General features: G+C 45.3%; 1 protein-coding gene across 2 annotated transcripts in view; it reads right to left on the minus strand.

Moving 5' to 3' along the window:
• Positions 1-27,956, minus strand: part of SLC45A4 (solute carrier family 45 member 4) — a 105,115-nt gene that overhangs the window by 51,798 nt on the left and 25,361 nt on the right. Inside the window, exon 2 of one of the 2 annotated variants that reach the window (XM_054984639.1) lies at positions 5,386-5,502. The exons of the other annotated variant lie outside the window; for it this stretch is intronic. The gene's annotated coding sequence lies outside the window, so the exon portion shown is untranslated. The remainder of the gene's footprint in view (positions 1-5,385; positions 5,503-27,956) is intronic. 2 annotated transcript variants of the gene reach the window in all.

Here is a 27,956-nt window from a genome sequence, read left to right on the forward strand (position 1 = left end):
TAATGCAAAACCTCCATAAGAGAGCTTTCTGGAGCCTTGAATAAAGATGCAAGTTACTAAAACACCAGCAGGCCGCACAGAATCAAAAACTGCAACCTGTGATGAAATTAAAGGGTTACAACAAGCAAACTAGGGCCTCATGGAACCAAGCTAGAAAAGAGGCAGTCTATGTGATACCCTAAAATGACTAATTTGATATGCCTCGCAGATACCTTTCACTAAAAAAACACTTTTCATAGTGTTGACCTAGAGTTGCTTCACATCACACACAGATCAAGGTGGACTCCCCCCCCTCCACGCCACACACACACACTGAACTTGCAGCGCCATTGCACATGCTCCCCGCAGGCTTGGAGTTAAGCATTTCTTCACACTTTATACGCATCTCACTGGTGTGAGTTCTCGTCAGCAATTAAAGGGTAATCCCACAGTTTTGCATGGCGCGGGCTCCGAGTTTGCAACTGGTGAGTAGTTTGAAAGAACTGAAGGTGACGGCTGCATGGTAGCTTTGCTTTCGTCAAGCAATCTCCGGTTACAGTTGAAAACATGGTCTTCCTAAAATTCAAAGTGAAGAACTGAATTGTTTCTTCACAACATTACCAGTGCTGAACTGACTTTCCACAAGGAACTGATGCAGCTAATCTTCACCAAGGTTTCCAGCAAGGATATTTTCAGGAACTCAAAACTACCTATTCAGTTAATTACATGGATTTAAAAAAAACAAATCTAATCACACCTTTAACTGATTAAAACTTTGCTACCCTAATTTTAGGGTGTGCCAACTGTGTTTACAGTGATCCAGTGCCAATTTGAGGCATCTAATATTTCTTGACTCCATCTGATCCGCACGCAATGCTCCAATTAAAATGCATTAATTAGACAGAGTTGTGTAGACACCAAGAACGCAACAAGCTACAGTGGAAAGTTTCCGTGCTTCACATTACTATACTAAAAGTTTCTTAAAGTTAAATTTCAGACATTCAGTACTTTTACTGTCATCTTCATCCGGTGCTCCTTACTCGAGGAGGAGACCTGCCGCTTAAGATCATAATGTGCACAAGCGCACGATGCATGGATTTCTTATCTTGGAGAAATGCTAAGGTATGAAATACTTTGGTACAGTTGTCATGTTTTGCTGATATACTTGGCATCAGTTCTCCTCAAGACCGAGGTATGAGCAAAGAAAGCAGAACATGCAATGGAGCTAGAGCGTGATTCGGCACTCTTATGTGTAATATGATCTCTAAGGTGGCTTTAAACAGGGGTTAAACCAATTCGTGGAGGTTTGTTACTGGTTACTAGCTATGGTGAGTAAAGGGGACCTCCACATTCTGAGGCATCAACCCTTTGAATACTAGTGCCAGAGGCAACATCAGGGTAAGGCCTTGGCCTCAGTCTCTCTCTGGAGCAGCTGGTTGGCCATGGTATGAAACAGGATACTGGATTAGATGGACCATCGGTCTGATCAAGCAGGGATCTTCCTTTCCTCTTATGTACATAACAGCATCATTGCATCTACTACTTCCTTTGCTCCTACCCCGAAAGCTTATATCCTGCTCTCAAAATCTCATACCCTGAAAATCTTGTTGGTCTCTAAGGTGCCGTTGGACCCAAATCCTGCTGTTCTACTGTAGACCAACACGGCTACCCACCTGAAACAAAGCCCTTCTTAGATGTTTTTAATGCCTGAAGCACAAACTTGAGTTGCAGAGGTTGGGAGGGATTGGTTTTATTACCTTACGGAAGCAAAAAAAAAAATATACACAAAACTGTGATACCGAAAGAGCAGAGAAAACTAATTTACACCTGCTTAATGTAAACATGTTGACAGAAGCAACGACTGCCCAGCGGGAATAAGGGCACGGAATTCAGCAAACTCTAAAGCTTCATAAATGGAGGAAGACAGCAATTTCATCCAAAATCAACTGCAGATCCCGGAGGAGTGACAGAAAGCATCGTAACAGGATTGAAGCCTTTTTGCCTGCCTAGCAATAAGGTCTCCTCCTTCAAACTGGTCTTGCAGCAAGGCAGGGAAGTAAAAGTGCGGAGAAAGTCAGAGAAGTTCACGAGGGGGTTGAAAGTTCCTTTATATTTATGCTGAGATCTTTTCAGCTCTTCTCTCTTACAAATGAGAGTTGATCACCACGTAGATCTACCTGGACCCAAATCTAGTGAGCTGTTTAATACTCATTCCAGTGATGGATACAGCGGGGAAGCACCAATCCTTCAGGTGTATACTGAGTCAAGATGGCCCACAATCAGTATGTTTACAGACACATTCAAGAAGGTCTCCACTACAAGGGGTTTTGGCATTATCGTACAGCTGAAGGCATCACAAAGCATGCTGTGGCACAGCTAAATTTCTGCCACACCATCTTACTAGGACTTGAGTACCTTGTTTAAACTTGTGCATCCTCAAGTGTTTTCAGTGGCCTTGATCAGCCCCTCCCTTCATGCTGACCTACGTCCTGCTAAACTAAGCACTTTGCAGTTCTTTGAAAGAACTATAAAGATTCAGATGCAATTGTGACATCATTGCCAGTTCACATCTGAAGGCAAGAGAATGAGGTTTCATGATGCAACTGGCTACCGAGCCAAGGTTAGTAAGTTCAGTCTTATGGTATGTCAAATATGAATTACAGGGAAAAGTGAACGTTCAAGCCAAGCCAAGATGTTGCAAGTGATCAATCTGAGACTGACTTGCAGGTGGTTTGCCTCATCAACAAAAGGGCCCCAAAGAAAGACAGAGTTTTAAACGGGGCATATGGGCCTGCCTAAACACCATAGACTGTGGCAATTCCACCCCGTACTTCTCCAACCACTATTTGTGATCTCTCTTTGTTCCTGTTGATGGAATATCTGTTCTGAGGTCTCAGTGGCCCTAGGTATCAAATGCATCATACCTATCTACCATTGACATCAGCTTTGGACTGAAGCAATATTGCTCACAGTGGGCTTTGAGTATCTGAATTCCAAGGTCCACAAGTAACAAACATCTCTACGGTCAAGATAGTTTTACAATGACCTGCAGCTTACCCAAACAGGCATTCATTTGTGTGCATGGCACAATTAATGTACTTTCAATGGCACATCCAGGCTTCTCTAATTTTGGGAACTGGCCATGCCATTTTTAATCCCGCAGTCCAGACACACGATATGTCTATTTGTGCAGGCCCCTCTTTCTCAGAGCGAAAAGAGATATTGCATACACCTGGCTGGCAAAGACCATGACAGTAGCTTGGAGGAATATTTGGCAGATCATAGGATCATAGGGTTGGAAGGGACCTCCAGGGTCATCTAGTCCAACCCCCTGCACAAGGTAGGAAATTCATAACTACCTCCCCTCTACACCCCCAGTGCCCCTTGCTCCATGCCTAGAAGATGGCAAAACACTATTGGGATCCCTAGCTAAATTGGCCTGGGGAAAATTGCTACCTGACCCCAAAGTGGCAATCAGCATTATCCTGGGCATGAAAGAAGGGGCCACGAGAACTAAGCACTGATGTAGCCCTTCCTGCCCCTCCCTCTCATGATCTGCCTCGGTTCATAACCGACACACAGCTATGCCTTCAATACATATGCAGCTATTTGGCAACTGTGTGCCTTCCGAGTCCGAAATAAAAAAAGGTTATCTAAGAGACGACCTCTCTCCCAGCAGGTAGTATTTCAGGCATTGTTAGTGGGTGCTCTCTCATTACAATAGGCCTGGGTTTTTTTTGGCTCCTGCTGGCACTCCCACTTTGTAATGCAATAAGTCTTTCATCACAATCTACTACCACACATTGAAAGTGTGCCAAGACGTGGGTTGTTTCTAGATAGTCATTGTTAACAACATCCAAGTAACCTTTCAGCATGGAGGCTGTAATTGACTCACCCCTATTGCTGGGCATACAAAGGGTGGCAGAAATGCCACAAGCCCCAGAAGGAGTCAGTTGCAGATACTGGATGTTTTTGTGAACCATCAGCTGGAATTCCTGGGCTACCAAGTGAGATGTTTTGTCCGAATGTGTAACTACTCCGGAATTTGGGTTTGACAGGTTAGGTCGTCTTCTCAAACAATAATCTCCACCAATTTATAAAATTTAGAAGTACCAACAAATTCCATATGAAAATGATTAACCCTGATACCTTAAGGGCTGATTACGCGGGCTATATTAAGCACTCACAGTTCCCATAAGAACAGTGAGATGCTACTCCTGATCTGAGTGCTAAATTGGAATTTTTTATAGAAAGTTTCAGCTGCAAGCTTCTCTTTTAAAATACAATCTAGCTGTAATACAAACATCTCTCTTAAAACAAGGGTTGGGTGACAAATTCCTGAAGACTTGGGGGGCAGGGCCTGGGGAGAGCAAACTTTGGGGCAAGACCTCACAGCAGGGATGTGACATCATAGAGTCCACCCTTCAAAGCTGCCGTTTCCTCCAAGGGAACTGATCTCTAGTCTGAAGATCAGTTGTAATTCCAGGACTCCAGGCCCCATCTGGAGGTTGGCAACCCTACTTAAACAGAGAGTTTTAAAAAATTGGCATATGTTTTTTTTAATTGTAAGGTGCTTAAACATCCTAAACCACCACCACCATCACCACCACCCATTTATATACTGCCCTTCAGGACAACTTAATGCCACAGTCAGAGTGGTTTACAAAGTATGTCATTATTATCCCCACAACAAACACCTTGTGAGGTGGTTGGGGCTGCAAGAGCTCTGAGAGAGCTGTGACCGACCCAAGGTCGCCCAACTGGCTTCAAGTGGAGAACCAACCCCGGTTCTCCAGATTAGAGTCCTGCTGCTCTTAATCACTACACCAAACTGGCTCTAAATAAATAAAGTAAAATAAAATCAATTCGAATGAGAGTGAATTTGCCCTACAATGTGTCAGACCACTAGTCCATCCATCAGCACCATCTACTGTGGCAGGCAGCAGCTTCCCGGAGTCTCGAAAAGAGAAGGGGCTTTCCCAATTCCTGGCACTCGAGACCCTGCAGCAGGAGATGCTCAGGACTGAATCTGGGGCCTTCTGCAGTCAAAGCAGCTGCTCTGCTGCTGTCCCTTTGCAGTGAAAAATATCTGGCATGAGATTTCAGTATCATCAAAAGTAGAACAGCAAGAAAGAGCGCAGCTAACTCAACTGCGCTAAAGCAAGCTTATTTTACATAATGCGGTCCGTTTCAACGGACACGGTAAAGGCCCCCAGAGGCTGCCCATTTTGATCTCACATTTCATGCACAGGGAGTACATGACAAAGCTGGCGAATTATCAGTTATTCTATTCGAGCAAGACAGAGCTCAGAAAAATCTGAACCCAGCAGTTTATTTTTAAAATTGAAGAACAAGCACTCTCAGACAACATTATTGCAAGTGACCCCGTTGGGTTGCTATTGTTACCTGTCATTCACGCAGTCTAGGCTTCCCTTCCACAAGCAGTGCAACTGAAGAGGCAGAGAAAAGTGTTTTGCACACAGGCACCTTCTAGATTGAGCAGACCGACAAACCTCAGGGCATCTTAAATGCAAAAGGAGGAAACAGTCAGCACATGGCTTGCTCTTTTTATGACAGTTAATATAGGCATCATGTTAAGCGAGATCTCTCCCGATCTCTTCTCCTTTCCTCAAGCAAAATCAAAAAGAGTCCAGTAGCACCTTTAAGACTAACCAATTTTATTGTAGCATAAGCTTTCGAGAATCAAGTTCTCTTCCTCAGATGCATGATACATCTGACGAAGAGAACTGTGATTCTCGAAAGCTTATGCTACAATAAAATTGGTTAGTCTTAAAGGTGCTACTGGACTCTTTTTGATTTTGCTACTACAGACTAACACGGCTAACTCCTCTGGATCTTTCCTCAAGCAGTTTTCAATCAAGACCTCCCTCTCTGTCTTCTTGGTACGGTAAACCCAAAATGTGTGCTATGAGGGAACAGATGACGTGCTGTAGGATTGTGCGTTGTGTTCCGCCGTTCTGAGCACAAGAGCGAAGCACTGCTTTAAACAAAAAGGGGATTATGTCTCAGCTACCATAAGTCTGGAAAACAGTGCCTCAGATAAAGAATTTTTTAAGGGGTCACAACCCCCCTCCCACCCCCAAACCATTTTAAATGGCACATGCACTATGAAGATTCAGAGACTGACAATGTAATGAAGCGCAGTACTATCTCTTCCATAAGAGGACGTTTGATGTTATCGAACGAAACACATCCGGCCTTGCGGGTTTCAAACTGTCAAGCCAATTTGTCAGCGTTCACTGTGAAATACACAGAAAATCCAATCCCAACATTACACACATATCACTCAGCGGAAACTAAAAATAGGAGGCCGGCATCCAAATATAGCCTCCCATTTAGAGAGAGGGTACCAGGAAAGCTGAACTGGATGGCCGCCATTTCAGCAGTCGGACAGCGTTCGTTCCATGGCCACATTCTGCTATGCTTGGGCATTTATCCGCTGGCACAATTTTCTTCCCCAAAAGCTGAAAGCCATTTTCAAAGAAAGATGACCCATCCTCCCTTTCACGTTTCAAGCAAATTTCAATCAGGTAGGCAGTGTTGCGGCAGCTGGAGTCTTCAATATCCTATGTACATTTCTGCATCGACTGCATAAATCCTGCACCCAACACAGGCATAAACATTTACACCGGCCTACTCCTTTAAACTTACTGAAATTACAAGGGGAATGTTAAGAATGCAGTCTGACTCTGCTCAAAGTAGAGGTTCTAATCCGTGTAATACTTTGAATAAACTCAACAACACAGAATCGGGTGCGTGCTCTGGAGCTCAACAGAGAGGCTCAAAGCAGCCCTCAAGTAGCTAATTCAAAATGTTCCAGGTAAAAGTTATCACAGATCAGGCAGGGACATCCACTGAAGACAACTGCAAAGAAGCGCCAACAATTCATTCTTTCGGTAAACTTCCGAAAAACTGCTAGTGTCAGCAAATACAACATTTCCATCTCATCCTGCAGTTGAATATCTTACTTTACTTGAGGAACAGGCACCCTTGGCTATCTCAAAAGGCTCTGAAGACTTGCCAGAATTTCAAATTCCAAGCTCTCCTATAACTATGTCTTTACTTATTTATTTATGTTATTTATAGTCTGCCTTTCTCACTGAGACGCAAGGCGGATTACGCAGCGTTAAGTCAATACCACAGCTGGGATCTTGAATGCACAATGCAATAGGGCATGTAAATGCAAATTTTGCACGCACAAAAAAAAAACCCAGGCAGAAATCCAAATACAGAGCTGCAACAATGCTCAAATAAAGCATAAGCAATTGAACGTGACATATGAAATAACCGATCAGGAACATATTTCCAGCAACAGACAGTATGCAGTAATATAATCTATTGTCTCTATCTATCAATGCATCATTTAGCACAGCCCTATCTGTGAAAAAGGCCTCCAGAACGGTTCAGTTCTGCACAGTTTACAGAAAGCCAGGAGGACTGGGAGCCCTCTCAACCTCGTCAGCCAAGCCATAAGGTGGCGGCCACAAAGAAAACGCATCTGTATGGTTAGTTGTTGGTTTTGCCACTTTACCAGGTGGCACCTGCAGAAGGCCCTGTTCAGATGAGTGAAGCTACCATGGCAGGGGTGAGAGGCAGTTCCACAGATAGGAGCGACCAACTTCACGAAAGGCTTTGTATGTAACAGCCAATACCTTGAATTGAGCTCAGTAACTTCCTGATGTTTTCCATATATTACAATCTTGTGCATCAGTCAACCCTGTGCATGTTAATGTATCTGACACTTGCATTAGAGCGCATGACAACAAATAACCAGCAAAGAGCTGTCAAGATCACGGTCTACACAGGTGTTGCTCATTTGTCTCCTGACAAGCAGTCCTTGCACCCCTTACTGACAGTAAAGGAGAGCCAGAATGCTGCAATTTGTTTCGTTCAAAAGGTTTTTAGACGGATGACGATCTTCATCTTGGCATCTCTTCAGAGCAAATAAAAAACGAGCACAGTTATGCCCTTCAAACATACCACCTTCTGCCCCTTTCTTTTGTTTACAAATGTCCCCTGCAGCTCAGGAATTGACTTAAGATCCCAAACCTGCTCGTTTTTGCACAGAGGAACGTAGAATCCTGCATTAATTCCAGTGACAAACAGCCACACAAGCGCCATTCACAAAAGCAAGACTAAAACCCCTGCCAATTGTGAGGCTGTTCACATCATCACAATTGATGTGGTGATATAAAATTATATCAAAAAAAGCATGCGGGCCAATCACAGGTCCCATTTCGGTCACTTTTTAAAGGCTGCGTCAATGAAGCACAGCGAGCATTGTTAGAATGTAATTGTCTGTTAACACAAAGTGGCGAATCAGGCTGCCGTCGCCCAAATTAACAACTTCCCTCTGTTGCCTGGTCTGAAAAGAGCAGGCAGCGGACGCCAAACCATGTGACTTCCAGCACTGCAATGCAGAGCCACGAGAAGCCTTCGGCTAACCTTGGCCAATAGCATCCCTCGTCATATGCCACAGCATCACAAAGTCTGTTTCTGGGAAGAGACACTCCCTTGGAGTTGGGCTGTCATATAGAGGATGGTGCAGAGTTGTTTTCCGCTGCCCCAGAAGGAATTCACTGCCACAGGAGGTGGTGGCAGCTTCAAGCATAGCTTCAAGTGGGGACTGGATAAACATATGGAGCAGAGGTCCATCAGTGGCTATTAGCTACAAGGTATAGATGGAACTCTCTCTCTAGGGCAGTGATGCTCTGTACTCTTGGTGTTTGAGGCGAGGCAATCAGTGGGAGGGCTTCTAGTGTCCCTTCCCCACTGGCAGACCTCCTGAGGACACCTGGATTTTTTGGCCACTGTGTGACACAGAATGTTGGACTGGATGGGCCACTGGCCTGATCCAACATGGCTTCTCTTATGTTCTTAAGGTTGGATCGGAACCAACAGGTTGAAATGAAAGCAAAGGAGTTTTTGGCTCAGGTTCTCCGTCTTTGGAGGTTTTTGAGCAGAGGCTAGATGGCCATCTAACAGCAATGCTGATTCTGTGAACCTGGGCAGATCAAGAGAGGGAGGGCAGGAAGGGGTACATCAGTGCTTAGTTGTTGTGGCCCTTCTTACGTGCCCAGGGTAAGGCCAATTGCCACCTTGGGGTCAGGTAGCAATTTTCCCAAGACCAGTTTGGCTTGGGATCCATCTTCTGAGCATGGAATAAGGGTCACTGGGTGTGTGTGTGTGTGTGTGGGGGGGGAGTATTTGTGAATTTCCTGCATTGTGCAGGGGGTTGGACTAGATGACCTTAGAGGTACCGTCCAACCCTATGTTTCTATGTGCCATCAGGCTCTGGAGACTCTGAAAACAAGAACGGCACAAGCGACTAAGAAAATTGGGATCACACTAAAAAAATCTTCATGGCCCCAAATATGTAAAATCACAATGTGTGCTTCAGTGGATCCAGGACTCAACCTTTAAGTATCATTCTCTTATAGATACCTTGTTATGCACCATGATGGCATTAAGAGAAGAGGTGGTTCAAATAGTGTTCCACAATATACATCTAGATCTGACAGCCACTGTGTCTAGGGCTTTCTTCCCTGTAAAAATGTGTAAGGGGAACATTATGTGCCACGTATATCCCCATGTAGCCAGTCATTTACATGTCCTGAGCAGCTGACATGTACAAAAACAGCTGTAAAGAACTCTATGGAAACTTGCAAGCATCTGATGGATCGAACCAAAGCAAAAAGTTCTTTTATTATATACCTGTTTCCAACCCTTCCAATACCATCTTCTCCTTCAGTGCCAGAAAGATATCACATAATTCTGGAAATCCAAGCATGCTGCTCTACAGCTATTTCATTTCATAGCAAAAACTGGAGAAACCTGAACTTGATTGGTTCCCCCAAAGCAGCAATACTATTTTCAACTACCAGTTATGTTAAGCATTGGATAGTTGCCGTGCTCTTCTGGAATCTGCTTCCAGAATTGCTTCTAAGGTCCTGATCCTGCACCCTTTAACAGGAGTTGCTTCTCTGCTCCTGCAAGCAAGCTGCAGGGAGCACTTACTAGCATGAATAGAATTGCCCATTTCTTAACACTTTCTAAAGTCAGTCCTAGCGGAGTCAAGCCTTCAGAGAGAGAGAGCTTACGACCTGCAAGCAAATTTAACCGGCAATGCCTCTTACTCCCGAATACATCATAAACAGAGCCGAAATGGATACCTGCAGAGCTTTATTTTTGCTTATGCATCATCGACACTTAATAGAAAGTATATACTGTAGGTTTTGCCTACCCCCTGCAAGGCCTCGTTAACTGCTCTCTTTGCCTGTATTAACTAGGTTAATAATTAGGGCATTGTATCCCTAAACATACCATATAAATGAACTTACTTTAATTTTCCAGACAGGCAGGGATTAAGTCTAGTTCTGGATGTTCTAGAAGCAGATAAGATTATGTTTTGTCGGCAAAAGCCTTTTTCAGGGAGTGCAGCCAATTCTCTGGGGTCATACCCTCAAATTCCACGCCATGCTAGGCTATCAGGTTTTATTACTAGCAGCTCCTCCCATTTTTAAAATATTTGTCTCTGAGAAAGGAAGGAAAGTAACTCATGATTCAAGCGAAGGACCATGCGGCTTATTACACTTTCTTATTCAAAAAGGTGTGCGCTCCCAACAACCCATTCCTTTTTTTTAAAAAAAGTGCTCAGTCTCAGTAACGAAGTTAGAAATTACGAAGAGCCTTTGGAGAGTCACATGGATTTGTCTTCAGAAGAAAGATGACGAAGCAGCAAAAGGCCTTCCAAATGACCGAAACTGACTAAACTCAATTGGGGCTACATCGAGAGCTAGGCTATGTCGACCCTCTTACCCGTAATGCAAAGACCCAGTGTTGTGTAGTGGTTTAAATATGGGACTAGGGTCTAAAAGACCTGAGTTCAAAACCCCACACTGTCATGAAGCTTGATGGTTGACCTTGGGCCAACCACATACATTCAGCCTCACCTACCTCACAGGGCCTTGGTGAGGATTATATATGGAAAGGAGAACTACTCTCGAGTGCCCTGGTTGAAAGGTGGAATAAAAACATATGAGGTAGGTCACAAAGGTATTCCCAGCCCATTGAGAACTTAAGAGCTGTACTGGATAGGGTGACCAAAGGTTCCAGTTTGGTGTAGTGGTTAAGAGCGGCAGGACTCAATCAGGTTTGATTCCCTACTCCTCTGCTTGAAGCCAGCTGGGTGACCTTGGGTCAGTCACAGCTCTCTCAGAGCTCTCTCCGCCCCACCCACCTCACAGGGTGATTGTCATGAAGATAACAATAACACATTTTCTAAATTGCTCTCAATGGGCGTTAAGTTGTCCTGAAGGGCAGTATATAAATTGAATGTTATTATTGTTAATATTACTATTATTTCCTTTAGCTCTTCAGAATTTTCCTAGCAATAGACTTAACTCGCTTTATACTAAAACATTTATTTAAACATTTTATCCTCTTTTTCTCCAGAACCAAATGGAACCCAAAGCAGGGTACAATAAAACCAGGATGACATGAATCTGCCTTACAGTGAAACAGACCCACGGCCCGTTAAAGTTAGCCCTGTATACTCAGACTGACAGCAATTCTCCGGGGTTTCTTTCACGTCACCTACTCTCTCCAGAACCTGGGGCCTTCTGCATGCCAAGCAGATGCTCTACCACTGAGCCACGGCCCCTCCCCTGGAACGAGAAAATCTTAAAAACAGAAGCTCGATCAAAAAAAATAAAATACAAAACAACATCTAAACTATTGGTTTAGCAGAGTTATCACCATCTACTTCCAAAAGCTCTACTAGAAAACTCTGTTTAGCAGAGTTCCTTAAAAGCTGGCGGGAGGGGTGGGTAGACAGCTGCAAACCATTTCTGGAAGACCGTTCCACGTAACTGAGACCACCGCAGAAAAACTGTGTGACGGGGCTTTGGTAGATTTCACCTGCTTCACAGAAGAGCCTGGAAGGAGGAGATCCGAAGGCAACAATCTTTTCCGCTTGCTTCAAACAACTATTATGCAGATGTCTTCTGAATACAGAGGCCTTACGCAGATAAAATGGTTCATAGCTGCTGATACCACCTTGGTACTGCTGAAACTTTTGATCAGGTACAATCACCAGTGCATGACCACCCTGGTTGGGGTGTGGGCACTGATTCTTTGATCCTGTTAAGCTGGCTGACTATTAACTCTGGGAAGAGACTTCCCATGGTTAACGTTCAGGACTCACCATGAAAGACACCCCAAGCACACTGCATATTAGTTTTCTGAGATTTTGCAAGAACCTTTTAGGCAATAACAAGCAGGAGTTTTGTGCAATCATCAAGATTAACTTATTTTTATTCTAGCAAAAGTTTTTGCAGCAGTGAGACAAAGGACTAAACTACCAGCATGTTATCTAAGATAGTACTGCAGCTAGCAGGCAGCCAAGAAATTCAGCATGACCTACATAAGAATCAGGGAGAACGTGCGGCAGTTAGCTGTTACCCAGAGCACCATCGGTATAAATGATGCATCACTCTTCAAATGCTGTATCTTGTGAACCTTGTGAATTATGAACTGAATAATTTGTCCCTCGCTGGTTTTAAGCAAAGCAATGGCAGGCATTTGCTTTTGAGATTTGGGACAGACGGGCAACTAAAAGCAGCAAAATGCTCTTCAAGAGTTCCACGACACACCTGGAAAAAGTCACCCACAGAGGTGCGGTTGGGCATCATCAGAATGCAAACGGTCCCCAACTTTATTCCTAACTTTATTCTAGCAGCAGAATCAGAGGGGTCAGTGGATTTTCTTAACCGAATGCCTGAAGATGGGGATGGGCTTGATAAAGGCTGTCACTGAAGTTTAGTTTTATCTGCAGGTCAACGGTGCAACTCATCAGGAATCAAGAAGCCATCTTATAACAACGTTCGATTTATATACCGCCCTTCAGGACAACTTAATGCCCGCTCAGAGCGGTTTACAACATTATCTTATTATTATCTCCACAACAACAATCACCCTGTGAGGTGGGTGGGGCTGAGAGAGCTCCAGAGAGCCGTGACTAGCCCAAGGTCACCCAGCTGGCTTCAAGTGGAGGAGTGGGGAATCAAACCCGGCTCTCCGGATTAGAGTCCCGCGCTCTTAAACATTATACCAAACTGGCTCTCAAACTACTACACCAAACTGGCTCTCTTGCTGCCAGTGGGTTGCAATGGGTTGCAATCCCCCTAGAAAAGCAGGTTCATTCCTCGCAAACAGAGGTCCAAATCTCCTCCACGGCGCACTATGGGCCTCTTACGATCTTTGGTTGGTGCACCAATTACAGCCGCTTTCCTTGGGAACTGAAATTTGACCCTAGTCATCTATGCTCTCCAGTTTGCAAGATCTGAGTGAGTCTGATGTTTTGGAAGTCTTTCATTCATAGGGCCGCCATGCATCAGAGGTGACATAACGGCACATAATCCACATCTGTGCTCTGTCTGGTCATATCCATTTGGTTTTCCTTACGGAGACTACTGGGACACTCATGGCGCAGAGCGCAGCAGCCAGAGTGACCCGAATGAGAGAACATGTGCCCCAATCTTCAGAGCGACTCTGGCTGCTAACTCATTTCTGGGCACAATTCAAAGAGCTGGTCTTTAAGCCCCCAAAGGGCCTAGGAGCAGGACAACCTTCTCTTGCATCAGCCCACACACCAGCTGAGATCACATTGTGAAATAAGGGGGGGGGGTCGTGACTAAAGGTGGGGATTTTTCAGAGGCAGCGTCTTGGCTGTGAACGGAGTGGATTGCCTAGTTCAAGGCGAGGGTTTTATTTACCTCTGGCCTTCTGTGGATGTTTTCAACCACCCTCGTTGAAAGCGTTGTACTGGTTTTAGCTTCTCACAGTATTTTGTGTGACAATTTTATTCTGCTGGTTTTTTGATTTTACTAATTTATTTATTAATTTCATTTATACCTCTTCTTTCTCCCCAGTGGGGCCCCCGACCACTTTACATTGTTCTCCTCCCCTCCGTTTTATCCTCACCACAACCCTGCGAGGTAGGTTTAGGCTGAGTGGGTGTGACCGGCCCAACGTCACTCAGCAAACTTCCATGGCAGGGTGGGGATTTGGACATGGGAATCCCAGATCCTAGTCTGACACTCTGGAGGTCTTAGAATATAATTTTATGTTTTCTTGTAAGCCCCGTTTTGGGAATCCAGCTAACAAGAGACGATCTACAGTGGAAGTCATCAGATATTCGCTGCTTTCTTGTTAACAAGATAAACCAAAACAAGGGAGAGGAGCAGGATTTGAGTCCAGTGGCATTTTAGAGACCAACAAGATTCTCAGGGTGTAAGCTTTCGAGACTCGGAGCACCTGAAGGGAGCTTACACTCTGAAAATCTTGTTGGTCTCTAAGGTGCCACAGGGCTTAAATCCTGCTGTTCTACTGCGAACCAACCCGGCTACCCACCTATACCTATGAATCAGGGACAGGCACCACCTGTCTACGTGAGACATCTTACAAGGGGACGCTCAAGTGCAGGGAGAGGCAATGTTATCTGGGAAGAGTAGTTTAAAAAGACAGAGCTGGCAGAGATCACTCCTCAGAGGGTTTGTTAATTTCATCTTCGCCTCTCCGTAGGGGAGGTGAAATTGACTGAGCCTTCAGAAGGTGAAGAGCAACCTCCAGGGCTCTGTCTATTTAAACTACCTTGCGCAGAGAGATGAAATTGACAGAGCCTTTTAAAACTACGCTTCCCGGCTAACATTGCGTCTCCCTACACTTGAGTGTCCCCATGTCTCGTGAAGAGAAACTTGCAGTCAAAGCAGACAAGGAACCTTCCTCAGAGAAGACAAGGCTTTAAAAAAGTAACCACCCCTGCTTCAATGACCACAAAGCATTGAGAGAAGTCTGATTGCTACGGCAAGGAAGGTGAGAATGGAGGAAGAGAATGAAAAAGCAGGAAAAGTGGGGTTGTGAGGCTACTCGGCAGGGTATTGGGACGGAAGACGACAGGGTTGTACAAGGCCATGCCCAAGGCCTGACCAGTAGCAGTCAACGTACTTTTACTCTAGTCTGAACTCTCTATAGATTCTTGCCTGTTTATTCACATGCAAATATTAGCAGGGGGCTGAAACTTTGCTTTTTAAACGAAAGCAGAAATGTTAACAGCTCATTTGTGCCTACTTTTTTTTTTTTTACACAAACATCGACTCCAGTAATAAAGTACTTCATTTGGCACACGATTAGCGGGGTCAGCTTTCACGGGGAGCTAAATTGCAGCTGCTTTTTCTCTTCTTTGTTTTGCTCTGCGCTTAAAGAGCCCTCCGGGAACCCACATACAGATGACCGATATAGCCTCGAGGTGACCTCTTAACCTGGCCATCTACCATCCTGCCAAACGTAAGGAGAATCTTACCCCACACTGAGATCAGATTAAGGCAAAATCAATCAACCGCGCTAGGAGTTTCTGCAAAGGGGGGCGCTGCTCTCAGAATGGGACCTCCCTCCCTCCCCTTTGCCGCTGCACCCCTCCTCCCCCTGAATCTCTGCTCCCAGGACTCAGGGAGCCCCCAAGAGCAGCGCTGGTCACAATGAGTCTCTCTACACAAGAAGGAATTACACGAGGACGCTCAAGTGAAGGGAAACACAATGTTAACTGAGAAGAGTAGTTAAAAAGACAGTCTCTACTGATCCGGCAAAGATCGCTCCTAAGAGGGTCTGTTTATTTCATCTTCGCCTCCCGGAAGGCTCTGTCAATTTCAATTTCCCTTCGGGAAGGTGAAGAGGAAATAAACAAACCCTCTGAGGCGCCATCTTTGCCTGCTCTGTAGAGAGGTGAGACCTTCTCTACAGAGCCTTCGGTGCTGTCTTTTTAACCACCCCTCCCAGCTAACATTGCATCTCCCTTCAGCTGAGCATCCTCACGTAATTCATCTCGTGTAACAATAGAAAAGAGCAAGAGTCCAGTAACGCCTATATGGCTAACAAAATTTGCAGTAGGGTATGAGCTTTTGAGCCACAGCTTGAGCCGCAGCTCAACTCCGTGAGCAGTTACAGGGCGCATTCAAAGCCAAGTCTGAAGGATTTCTTTCGTCTCACAGCCTGGAACATCTGGGCACTGGTGCCAGTGTAAGCAACGTTCAGAAACCTGTTTGTGAGTGTGCATGCCAACCTCCCCTAAGATCAGGCGGTGACCTTTCCTGCTTGGCCGACATGCACGCAGCCACACTCTCTCTGAAAGGGAGATTCACCTTTCTTGAAACAAACAGGCGTAGAAAGATTTCAGACTATGTCTGCAGAGGATACAGAAACAAGAAGTGAATAGTGACGTGGCTCAGAGTATCTGGAATTAGATACGTTTGCAAATGCCACTATCAGGGGGTAGCCCGTGCAGGCCCTTTGGCGCTACAGCAAAAAAAAGCGCACGCAAGCTTCGTACCTGCGCTGCCTGGGGGCGAGTGCGAAGAGGGAATGTTTAGCTCTTGGAGCTTCAGGTGCCTGTCTTGAATGATTCAACAGTGACCTTTCAGACTTGACAATGCTGCTCCTTGATGCAAAGCTTAAGACAGCGACCGTGCTATTGTTTACAGTTCACATGAGATGATGCAGAGGCAAGGCGGATAAACAGCCACGAAATATTCACGGGCCTCTCAGCTTTCGGTACCTTCTCAAGTGGCACGCCAAATGAGATAAACAGAACCAGCAAAAGTTTACAGAGGAAACAGGTTTCAGGTGGGGAGCCATGTTGGTTTGTAGTAGAAGAGCAAGATGTGGGTCCAGGGACACCTTAAAGACGGTCTAGGGTTGCCATCTCCAAGCTGGGAAATTCCTGGAGATTTTGTGGGTGAAACCTGGAGAAAGAGGGGTTTGAGGAGGGAAAGGACCTCAGCATGGTATAATTCCATAGAGTCCACCCTCCAAAGTAGTCATTTTCTCCAGGTGAACTGATCTCCGTGACCTGGAGATGAGTTGTAATTCCAGGAGATCTCCAGCCACCTCCTGGAGGCTGGCAACCCTAATTGCCAACGACATACAACGACACACAAAATCCATGGAGACCATACAACTATCAGTGTCTATTAGTTATCACACATATCATTACTAATTCTCCAAACAGACAATGTCCATTCAATATATCAACTAGCAAAATGACTCTTTCAGTCCTTGAATTCAATGCATAGAGACCTGATCCAACAAAGCGATCTCTATGCATTGAATCCAAGGACTGAAAGAGTCATTTTGCAAGTTGAAAGAGCCTGGTGAAGAAGCAAGGAACAGCGAAACAGGGTACAACTAAGGCTGGCGCACCCGTTGCCAACCCCCGCCGGGAGCTTCCCCTCGGGAGCAACTCGGCTTCTGAGAACACCAAGGGCTGCTCTCAATCCTCTGAGCAGCCATGACGTTTCTTGGCCTGTAAAAAGGAAAAGGAAGTTATACAACAATAGTATTTTGGTGGACTTTGATATATTGAATGGACATTGTCTGTTTGGAGAATTAGTAATGCTATGTGTGATAACTAATAGACACTGATAGTTGTATAACCCTAATTGCCAACCAGATTTCCAGGGTTTCGAGAGTCAAAGCTCCCCTTACGCTTACGCAACGTTTCCTCTAGCCTCATGAAGAGTTCTGACAGCCTTCTGGGAAAGTGATTGATGCTCAGGCTTCTTCCCATCACTTCAATCCCAGAGGCAAACTTTGCTGGCCTGATGCTCTGAAGCACAGAAGTGCATTTACAGAACAGGAAGGAATGCCCTCGAGGTGCCCTCTTTTAAACCACAGCTGTCAAACTAAGAAACTGACCCTTTGCAGAGAAGCCTGAACAGTTAACCAAGGAAGGTGCAAGGACCCAACCGTTAAAAAGAGGTACAAGTAGAACAGGGAGAGAAGAATAAAGGAACCCTTAACTGCACTGGAACTGTTATTACAGATACTTAAAGCACGTTATTTGAATTTACAATGTAATAAACAAGACGACTTCCTTTTTTGGCTAAACACAGCAGGGTTTACAATTCATGTCTCTGAACGTTAGTTTGGGAATGACTGTGGATGTCAAGGGTAGCTCAAATGGCAGTATTTTTTGCTTATTCCTTTAAGAGCCACGTATATTGATAGCGCTGCATAAATAATCTCTTTGGGAGCCTGTGGAAAAAAAGCATGAGAACCTTTTGAGCACACCAGCCTGTAACCTTAAAAAGGCAGTTGCGCCAACTTAGGGATAGGTCTGACTAAACGGGGCGGCTATTCTGGTCCAACCTTATGCCGCAGGCAGTTGCTAATATTAGATCAGATTACACTTAAATCAACACCACTGCTGCACTTGAAAACACGAACACAGAATAGGTGGATTAAGCTGTGTTTGTGTTTTTAAAAATACAAACACAGAATAGGTGAATTAAGTTCAGTTGTGTTTTTGTACTAACTACAGGACAGAGCTTGATAAAGCAGCTCCAGCACCCCCCCCCCCCCGCCCCCAAGAAACTCTTAAAGCAGAAGTACCCATTACAGGATTGGCAAACAAAAAAAAAAGAACCATAAAACCTATTCTTCTGCAAATAAGCGATCTAAGCATCCAGCAAACAGCTAGTCCACTCACTCGCTGCAGCCCTTGTTCTAAGCACAAGCCATGAACTTGTGGTTTATGTATCTGCTGTGTTAACTAGAAATCCAGATGCATAACTGAGCGTGCATTCAGATTCCCTTTACAGAGGCGTGGTCTGGGGGAGCCCAGTGACGCCTGGTGTGGGCTTTCGGGGATCACAGTTCTCTTTGTCAGATGCAGCTGGCAGGGAGAGCTGTGGTCATTGAAGGCTTATACTACATAGGAATTGGATACTTTCACTGCTACAAATGAATACAGCAAACTGACTGCACACCAAAAGGAGATGTTTACATTTCCAAGCAAAGGAATGTTTTGACTGCCTCCACGCTAATTGCATTCTGTCTCCTTGTGATATATGTCCCCTTCTTTCTCCCCTCTCATCCCTCCTCTTCTGTATTTGACCAGTTCGGATCATGCATCTGATGAAGAGAACTTGATTCTCGAAAGCTTATGCTACAATAAAATTGGTTAGTCTTAAAGGTGCTACTGGACTCTTTTTGATTTTGCATTCAGAAAGAAGCCGAGGAACTTCAGCTGACGGGCATTTTCACACAGGACCGGATAAGTGCTTTTTGCCATTTGCCTGGTTTGTAATTTAGTGGCGCTGGAGTGTCAAATCCCTCTGCCCCACACTTTCTCTCCCCCATGAACAATGTTTACTCAGGTGGCACAGGGTGATAGCTGTGAAATCCCCAGTTTAAATTTGCCATAAACTCACTAGGCAGCCTTAGACAAACTGCTGCCTTAACCCCGGCAGTTTTTCAAACATCTTTCTTACCTTACAAGGCTGCTGTGAGGGCTCAGATACAGCGCACGAACACTTTACAACATCATATAAACGTGAAGTATTACTTCTGCATGTATAAAGTGTTGTTTTTCATTTTACATGATGCTTGTAACCCAAGTCAAAAGGGCCTACTTTACCGGGCCACGCCGAGAAACTGAGTCACGGGACACTTGACTGGTGCAAACCGAGTATTCCTAACATTTCAACCATGGTTAAAGGACTGGACCTTCGAAGCCTGCCACCATCCTCACTTGTCCTTAATCACAGACAGCCATTAATCAGAGCTGATGTTAGCCAGGGCTTGCTTCAAACCCTGCAACAGTTTGCAAAGTCTGAAATGCAGCAGTAGAAACAAAGCGCTTTGAGTGCCTCTGGATGGAAAAAAAAACACCCCTTTTGTCTAGAAAAAGAAGTGTCCAGGGACTGCCCTGCTTGGTCACCATTTTTCAATATTCCCCCCCCTTTTTTCATATGTATTAAGTACTGTCTTTGGCACCAGGCAAGTTATTCAATCTCAAGCACCTTTTCCTAAAAACTCGAGTCATTTCCTTTCTGCTTCCTGTTGCGTCCTGTCTGTAGCCTCTCCATCTGATAAGTAACTGGCAAAGTACAGGCAGAGAGTGACAGAAGGTATACAGAGGGCATGAGAAAAGGGCAGAGCGAACTGGCATCACTAAAAGACAAGGGGCCCCAGGGGTGGAGAGGCAGGATACATTCATGTCTTAGAAACACGGATTGTACACGTTTGCTTCGTAAGCTTTAATGCGCATAGATTTGTCTACTGCTTGCAAAGAGATAAGGGCAAACACTGGAATGATACACAGCAGATCTGTTTTGGGAAAAACTAGGCTGCTCTGTTGATGGGACAGATAAGTCATTTTTTTTAACACTTATATGTAAGAGTTAGTTTCTTGCCAAATGAGAAAACTGGCCAGTCCTGCAAGCAGCTCTTTTTACTCCAGTGCTCTAGATCCAGCGGATTTTCTCACAGGGTGCAAGGAAAAGGGGGAGCGGCCGGATCTGTGGCAAGAGATGTGACATCAGAGAAATATGATAGGGAAAGGAGAAGCCAGAGTTATGACCTCACAAGTGGGGAAAAGGCTTCTATGTTGAAAGAATGCGCAGCGCACTGGAGGACCGACTAGACTTTGCCAGGAGGACATAATGGAAACATTGCGGGGGGGGGGGGGCGGTTTCTGAAGCAGTGTGTGCTAATAAAGGAATTTGCCATCGAGTTATCTCACAGTCCTGATGCTCTTTCTGGCGGGTTTGCAAAGAGACAGGAGGGATATCCTCACTATCTATGTGTGCTACTAGCAGCGAGCCCTTCAAAAAAACCCAAAAACACCCACAAAAAGGTACTTTGCTTCTAAAAAAAAAACACCGCACCCTAAATGAAAGCTCCTGACTTCTCCCGAAGCCTCAAGGGAAAAGAAGAGCAGCGTCCCCTGCTGACCCTTCAAAATTACAAAGGAAAGCACGCAGACTTGAGAGATTCTGAAGACAGAAAAACAAAAGTGATTCCGGATAAGCACAGCGCAGCTCCTTTGGCCACTGTGGAATATTTATTTACTTATTTTATTTGACTCATATCCCGCCCTCCCCACGAATGGGCTCCGGGCGGCTCACATCATAATTAAAACACAATAAATTAACAGCCAGCTTTAAAAACAGATCCAAACACTTGTATTAAAATACTCTGGCGCCATTATATATAGGCTACTTTGGATACTAATAAAAGACCTGCATGGGTCAGAGCTGCGGGTAAAACGGATAGCTGAGAGCAGTCATAGAAGAGGTAGCGATCTTAAATAGGATAAGGGGGGGGGGACACCCGCTGGTCCTCAACCAAAGGCCTGGTGGAACATCTCCGTTTTACAGGCCCTGCGGAACCGCACTAGATCCCGCAGGGCCCGGACCTGGGCCGATTCCAGACGGCCCTCCCCATGCTGAAACGTCGCGCGTCGTCACGCGGAAAACGCGAAATATCGCGTTTTCCGCGCGACGACGCGCGACGTTTCTGCATGGGGAGGGCCGTCTGGAATCGGCCCTGCTCCATCATATCCCAGAGGGTTTTCATTCCGCTTACAGAATGTCAGACTAGCGTTGTCTGCACCAGAGTTTCAAGCAGAAGTATTTCCCAGCTCCGGTGAAATCACGTAATTGGAGGCAGTGTGGACTGAACCGGGGACATTCCATACACACCAAGTATATGATTTACCACTGACTTTTAGCCAGGTCAGTGTGTATGCAGTGATTCTGCAGGAGTAGAGAAAAGCCACAGAAATTTTAAATGCTTAATTATCTTTAATGATGGTGGAAATGGTTGGATCTGAATTATTTTAGTGCAGCTTTGTATATTGTATTTTGAAATATTTATATTGTATTTATTGTGTTTTAACTGAAATTTTAATGTGTATAAATGTAATCTGCCCTGAGCCTGCCAATGTGGGGAGAGCGAAATAGAAATAGAAATAAATAAATTACATAATAAATAAATAACAGGTGGGGAATTCTGCTCCCTGAGAACTGGCTATAATGTACAAGAAAATAAAGTGATAAAGCTTACACAATGCAGGCAACGCCTTCTAAATCCAAATCCTAGTCTAACTCTAACCACTCCACGACGCTGCCTCTCAATATTATTTACACAGGTCCTCAAATGCAAGCTATTGGATACAGAATTTTTACTGTAGCTTGGCAAATACCCTACCCTCATGTCATTCTCTTAGCGGCAGCATCTCTACTGATGCACTGCCAGGCTAGAAACACTTGCCATGTTATTAAATATACAAACACAGAAATATTTTTGCAAGGTGTTCCTAGCTCTAAAAGCAATCACACAGGCAGGCATTTATGTTGACTACCTTGCAAGCTGGTCTCGTCAGATCTCAGGAGCTAAGCAGGGTCGGCCTTGGTCAGTAATTGGATGGGAGACCTGCAACAAAGACCAGGCTTGCGGTGGCAGGCAATGGCAAACCACCTCTGTTAGTTTCTTGCCATGAAAAGCCCACCAGGGGTCGCCATATGTCCGCTATGACTTGAGGGCACTCTCCACCTCCACCTCCTTCCAAGCAAGGCAAAAAGAACGAAAACGCTCCTCGGCCCTTGCCTCTCGCATGGTAAAAAACTACGTAGTGAAGCAGTGTCTGTTTGGCTTGGTGCTTTCCCACCCCACCCCTCAAAATCCTTAAATTCGGAAGATAACTGCTTCCTTTTGATTCTTTTATTTTGTTAACTGCTATGATGAAAGGCACCAATGCAGCTACCGACAGCAACGCAAGCAGGGAGAGAACTCACTTTCTCTCCACAGCAAGAACTCAGATGGCTTCAGTAACTCCGTGTCACGAGGAGGCACTGTACGCAAGGAAGATTCTGATGTACATTCTATTGGCTTGAAGTGCAATGTTGATCGTTACTAGCTTTATATTTTTAGCCATGGCTCGCCTTTTAATCTCCTGACGCAAGACCTCACGTGGCACTGAATGCTGACAGGAGACATTAGGTTTGCGCCGAGAGACTCGGCAGCTATTTCTGCAGCCATAAGCTAGCTAATCATCAACCTCTGTGTTAACATCTACAAATGCACAAAGGTTAAAATATTATCCTGATTCCCAAAGGGAGCACAAATAGCACCTTTAATGCATGTTACTGTATGCAGCATTTGCATTTTATCTTGTAATTAAGGTAGCCAGCTAATAGGCATTATTACCCTCTTGTGCAGAAGGGACAGTCCTCTTTCGCACAGCAACTTCTCAACACAATAGTTGGTTTAGCACAAATGCTTACAATACAAGGTGATCAGAATGTATCAAATCTCTACCTTGTGCCAATGCAGAGCATAGGAGTATTACTGGACTGGGTCAAAGGTCCATCAAAGTCCAGCATCCCTTCTCCCACAGCGGCCAGTCAGATGATCCTAGAAAGCCCCTGCATTTTGTATTCAGAGGTACACTGTCTCTAAACATGGAGGTTCTATTTAGTCATTGCAGAACAGCTGCGGTTGGTTCAAGCAATATGAACTGCCGTATAGAGTTGGTTTCTGTTTAACTGAACTGTATGTTATACTGTGATTTTAATGTGATTAGATTGTATGATGTCCTGGCCTGGATAGCCCAGGTGAGCCTGATCTCGTCAGATCTCAGAAGCTAAGCAGGGTTGGCTTTGGTCAGTAATTGGATGGGAGACCTGCAACAAAGACCAGGGTTGCAGAGGCAGGAAACGGCAAACCACCTCTGTTAGTTTCTTGCCGTGAAAACCGCAACATGGGTTGCCATACCTCAGCTATGACTTGAGGGCACGCTCTACCACCACATATTATATGATGTCATCTGCTCCGAGCCCGTTTGCAGGGAGAGCGGGCTATACATTTGATCAATCAATCAACAGCCAAACAACTGTGTCTGCAGCACTCAATTACATGCATGCCAAGCTAGTCAAAATTGTTCCTTTCACAAAACTTCCTGAACTATCATTTGTGCTGAGGTTTGAAGAGAGGCCTTGGGTTCAGAGGCTTGGCAAATGCATAGAGTATTGGTGGTGTGCACCCACAAAACAATGCTTTTCAGCCTTCAGAGAACTGTAGCAACAAAGACTTGGATCTTACGAGATCCCTGGGCTATCCGACCTTCTTTCTTCAGCTGTAGCCCTCTGAAACACTGTTTTGAGGTGAGTGGGTAGGGGCAAGAGATCCTCACGAACAACCCACGAACTTCCTTCCCTTAAAAGATTCCCTTTCAGAAAAGGGGGGTAAGAAAAGGTGGCCTGACCCAGGTGCTCTAGGAACAAGAGTGTGGGTGGCTCATTTCAACAGGAGCAAAAATGCACCTCTGGCACAGCTGTTGGATCAATGGAGCTCTGACATGGGGAGGAGAGGAAGAGAAGGCCAGAGAGTTCACAAGCAAACATTGCAGAGATCTGAACCTACAACACAGGTCTCTGTATGGTGCTAGCCAGGAAGCAGTAATGAACAGGTGAGCAGGTGAAGCTGCCCTAGACTATTAGACCACTGGCCCACCTCAGCCAAGTGTGGTCTACTCAGGCTGGCAACACCTTTCCAAGGTCTCTTTTTTGCAGCTTTCCTATCTCGGGCAAAAGACCGAGCCAAGCAAAAGGATAGCTTGATCAAAACCAATCGGCGTGGCAAAAGCAAATGCCCAAAATTATTTTGAGAATTCACCAGTGCAGAAGTTTCCCATTCTGTCCACGGATTGCTAACGCTCACTCTTCAATAACTTTGCACCGCTGCTACAGCACATTAGAGTGCCATGAGAGGGACTCCAGTGTGCCCAGAAAAATTAAGCTACCATGCTGAATGCATCATATCACATTCTGAACGGAGAGGCCTCCATGCGGACCATCTTCCTACTAAAATGGAGAAGACAATGATAAAACAGTTCTCTGATGCAGCCTGCGCTACAACCAAAAAGCAGTGGGGGAACCCAGAATTATCACCGTGATCCAAAAAGCACCGGACCACTCTAGAGCAGCCAGAGGTAAGGGACAGGATGCCAGGAGGCAGTGTGCAGGCACCACGCATTCTTCCAGGCACTGTCAAGAAAATCTCTTAGAGCGTGTCCAATTTTAATCCAGAAGTAAACTGTGGCCCAGTCATAAAAGAGTGGAAAACCACTGGCCTAAACATTGAGACAGATGTTTTCCAGGCTCCATAGCCTTTGCTGACTTGCAGCTACGTAAGAAAACAGTTCTCAGTGTAGGTAATCCTTAAATATTTAACAGTTTGGAGCCAGTTGGTTTTGGTTGCAAGAAAGATCAGAAGGAAGTCTTTTCGATATGAAAACTTTATAAAAAATAATCTTAGGAAAGATACTTTTTCCAAGAAAAGAAAAATACCAGCAAGGACTATTTTTCATTTTAGCAAGCCTGGTACAGAGAGAACGTTTTGTTTGATCTTGTTTGATCCGTCATGCTCTCATCCCCTCCAGCGGCAGCCCTGCTTTACTGGGACAAACTAATCCATCAAATTAGAGAAGTCAAAGCCGCTGTCGAGAGGCGAGCAACAGCATTTAATCAAAGCTGAGCGCTCGCTTAAGCAGAATCATATGCAACACGGATGCTGTTGTGCAAAGCTCCTCCTTGGGAGAAGTCAGGCACACACCAGAGCTCAGCGTTCAGATCCCAAGAAAAGGCTAGCCTGGGCTGGGCGCATATTGCACGGAAGCCACTCCCCGCATTCCAAGTCTGGCTGAAATGTAATGCTGGAAGGACAGAAGAAACTCCTTGTGCAACACTGCACGCACCCAGCGCTTCGTTTCAGTGGCTCCCTTCGGTGCTGTTATGTGCAATGTTAACACATCAGACACAAGCCTGGTGGGCGGTTGTGCATATGCGCCAACTTTGCACACATAGCAGGATTACATGCACACTGGCCTTGGTGTAAATGAGATCCTGGGCATGTAATCTGGGTAAGTTCTTCTGTCCTATCAGCATTATGTTTAAATCAGGCCTCACTCATCCCTCCCAGGGAATCCTGCAGGACATGAGTTACCTCTACCATCTAGGCTCTCTAGCGTTGGAGATATTCTGACTCCCTGAAAAGGAAGGAGAGCTCTATTGAGGCAGCCTCTTTCCCCCTGCTCTTTCCCCCATTCAGGCACTGATACATGTTTTATAAGCATTTGCTGAAGAGAGCTTACTCAAACTAATAATGCTACCACAGAAATGTAGGCACGCTTCCTTTTTTTCCCCTTCCTGGCAGTATTTCATTCCCATTCATGCACCACAAAAATCCAGCCTATGAGCTCTCAGCATAATGAGCTAATGTTTTCAGTGCTGCAAGAAACCTATGACCGTTTTTAAGACAGGCGTGGTAAGGGCACTAACGCACGGCTGCTCCAGCACCAAGAACTAAGCAATTTGCAGAAGGAGCCACTCAGCCAGAGCCAGTTAGAGAGCAAAGTGGGAGCATACTGCATGCTGCTAGACAATCCTCCCCTCTGAAGACAGACCACTAGTCCAGCTCTTTGGGCCAAACAGAGCGACAACAGCGGGGAATGGAGCACCTCCAAAGATTTTACAAAGATAACACAGGCCAGGCCTTGTGCTTTTAGCGATGCCTTTCCTTCCGCCCTGTTTCCTTTCCCACACCTGCTATGTTACCCTGATCCAGTTGCCCTTCACCAGGCACATCTGACCATGGTGTTGAAAGTTTAAACCAATAATTTCAGAGAGAAAAATAGTCTTTGTAGCTTTCAATTCAATTTATTCAATTTATAGCCCTCCCTCCCCGCGAATAGGCTCAGGGCGGGTTACATCCAAGTATAAATACAATTAAAACCACGTCATGTAAGGTCATAATCATAAAATACAATTTAAACTTACAGTTTACAATTTCCCGGATGGTGGTCCATATCCATATCATCCACCCCTGCTAATAACGCACAAGGAAGAAGGGAGGGAAGGAGGGTGCAACCATTCTGGTGGATTGACTCATGTAGGGGGGCGAAGATGACTATATAAACCCCCCCCCCAACAGGAGACCTGTGGGGAAGCTCACCAGATTATACAAGATTTGAGATTAGCTTTGCTGTGGCAGGAATATACCGTGGCGGATGATGGTCACTCAAAGTAGTTATAAGCACCTTTGAATTTCCCAGCACCGCATCCATCTTGATCTGGCATTCTCTCTCCAAAACACATTTAAATAACTTTCCAGTTAACTTCCCTGCGTCTTATTTTGCCCTGACAAACAGAACGCAACTTGTTTGTTTACGCTACCCACGTGAAATGGAAACACCCAGACACCCCTTGGCTGTAGGCAAAAGACCTTGGCAGGAGTAAGCAAAAGAAAGGCAGCCCCGAGGTGCCCCTTTTTGGCCGAAAAGAAGTGGGAGCAGACGCGGCAGGGCAAGCTGAAATTGAGAACTCGCACGGGCAGGGTTGAGGTTGCTTGCCCACGATTGCAAAACTCCTTGAAACTGGTTTCATTCTGTTGAGGCCTGAACGAGACAGAGCAGAGGGACCAAAAGAGCCCCCACAAATAAACGGTAGGGAAAATTATGCTGGAACTCTGCCACGAAAGACACCCTTTGAGCAACTGCCGCAGGCCTACTTCAAGGGCTTGCAGCAGATAGATACGGTTAGGCCGCCATAAGTGGAAGGAAGATACTCGCTCTGCAGGCATCCCTCACCCATCGGAGCACAAATTGCTTATCGCTTCTGTTGCCAGTTCCCGCAGAATCATGTGGCCAGCATATTGCAAGCCACAGTCCGGATTTCTTGTAACTCTGGCCTCTTTCCCCACATTGTAACATGACTGCACCACCAATATGGGCAGCAAAAGTGGTTGGGTCAGGGTATTGAGGGGGGGGGGACGGATCCACGGTGAAATGTTTTGCATGTAAATAAGTTTTTCTATTTTATTTCTGTTAGTTAATGTGGTCCCCCCCCCCCTAAATATTGGTTACTGTGGGTTTAAATGTAGGCTTCTGAGGTGAGAAGGAGGGGGGTTGGATGAATGAGTAGGCAGTAGCTAAACCCTAGGAGGTGAAGTCAACGGCATTTTTAGTCAAGAGTACTGAGAGAAATGTGTTTATTCTGGTCAAGCCAAGCAATCTGTGTGGCGGCCTTAGTCTGTGTGTATCTCACAGAGAGATTATTCAA

The sequence above is a fragment of the Eublepharis macularius genome, chromosome 7 (genome assembly GCF_028583425.1).
Source record: "Eublepharis macularius isolate TG4126 chromosome 7, MPM_Emac_v1.0, whole genome shotgun sequence".
In the NCBI taxonomy this organism is placed as follows: Eukaryota; Metazoa; Chordata; class Lepidosauria; order Squamata; family Eublepharidae; genus Eublepharis; species Eublepharis macularius.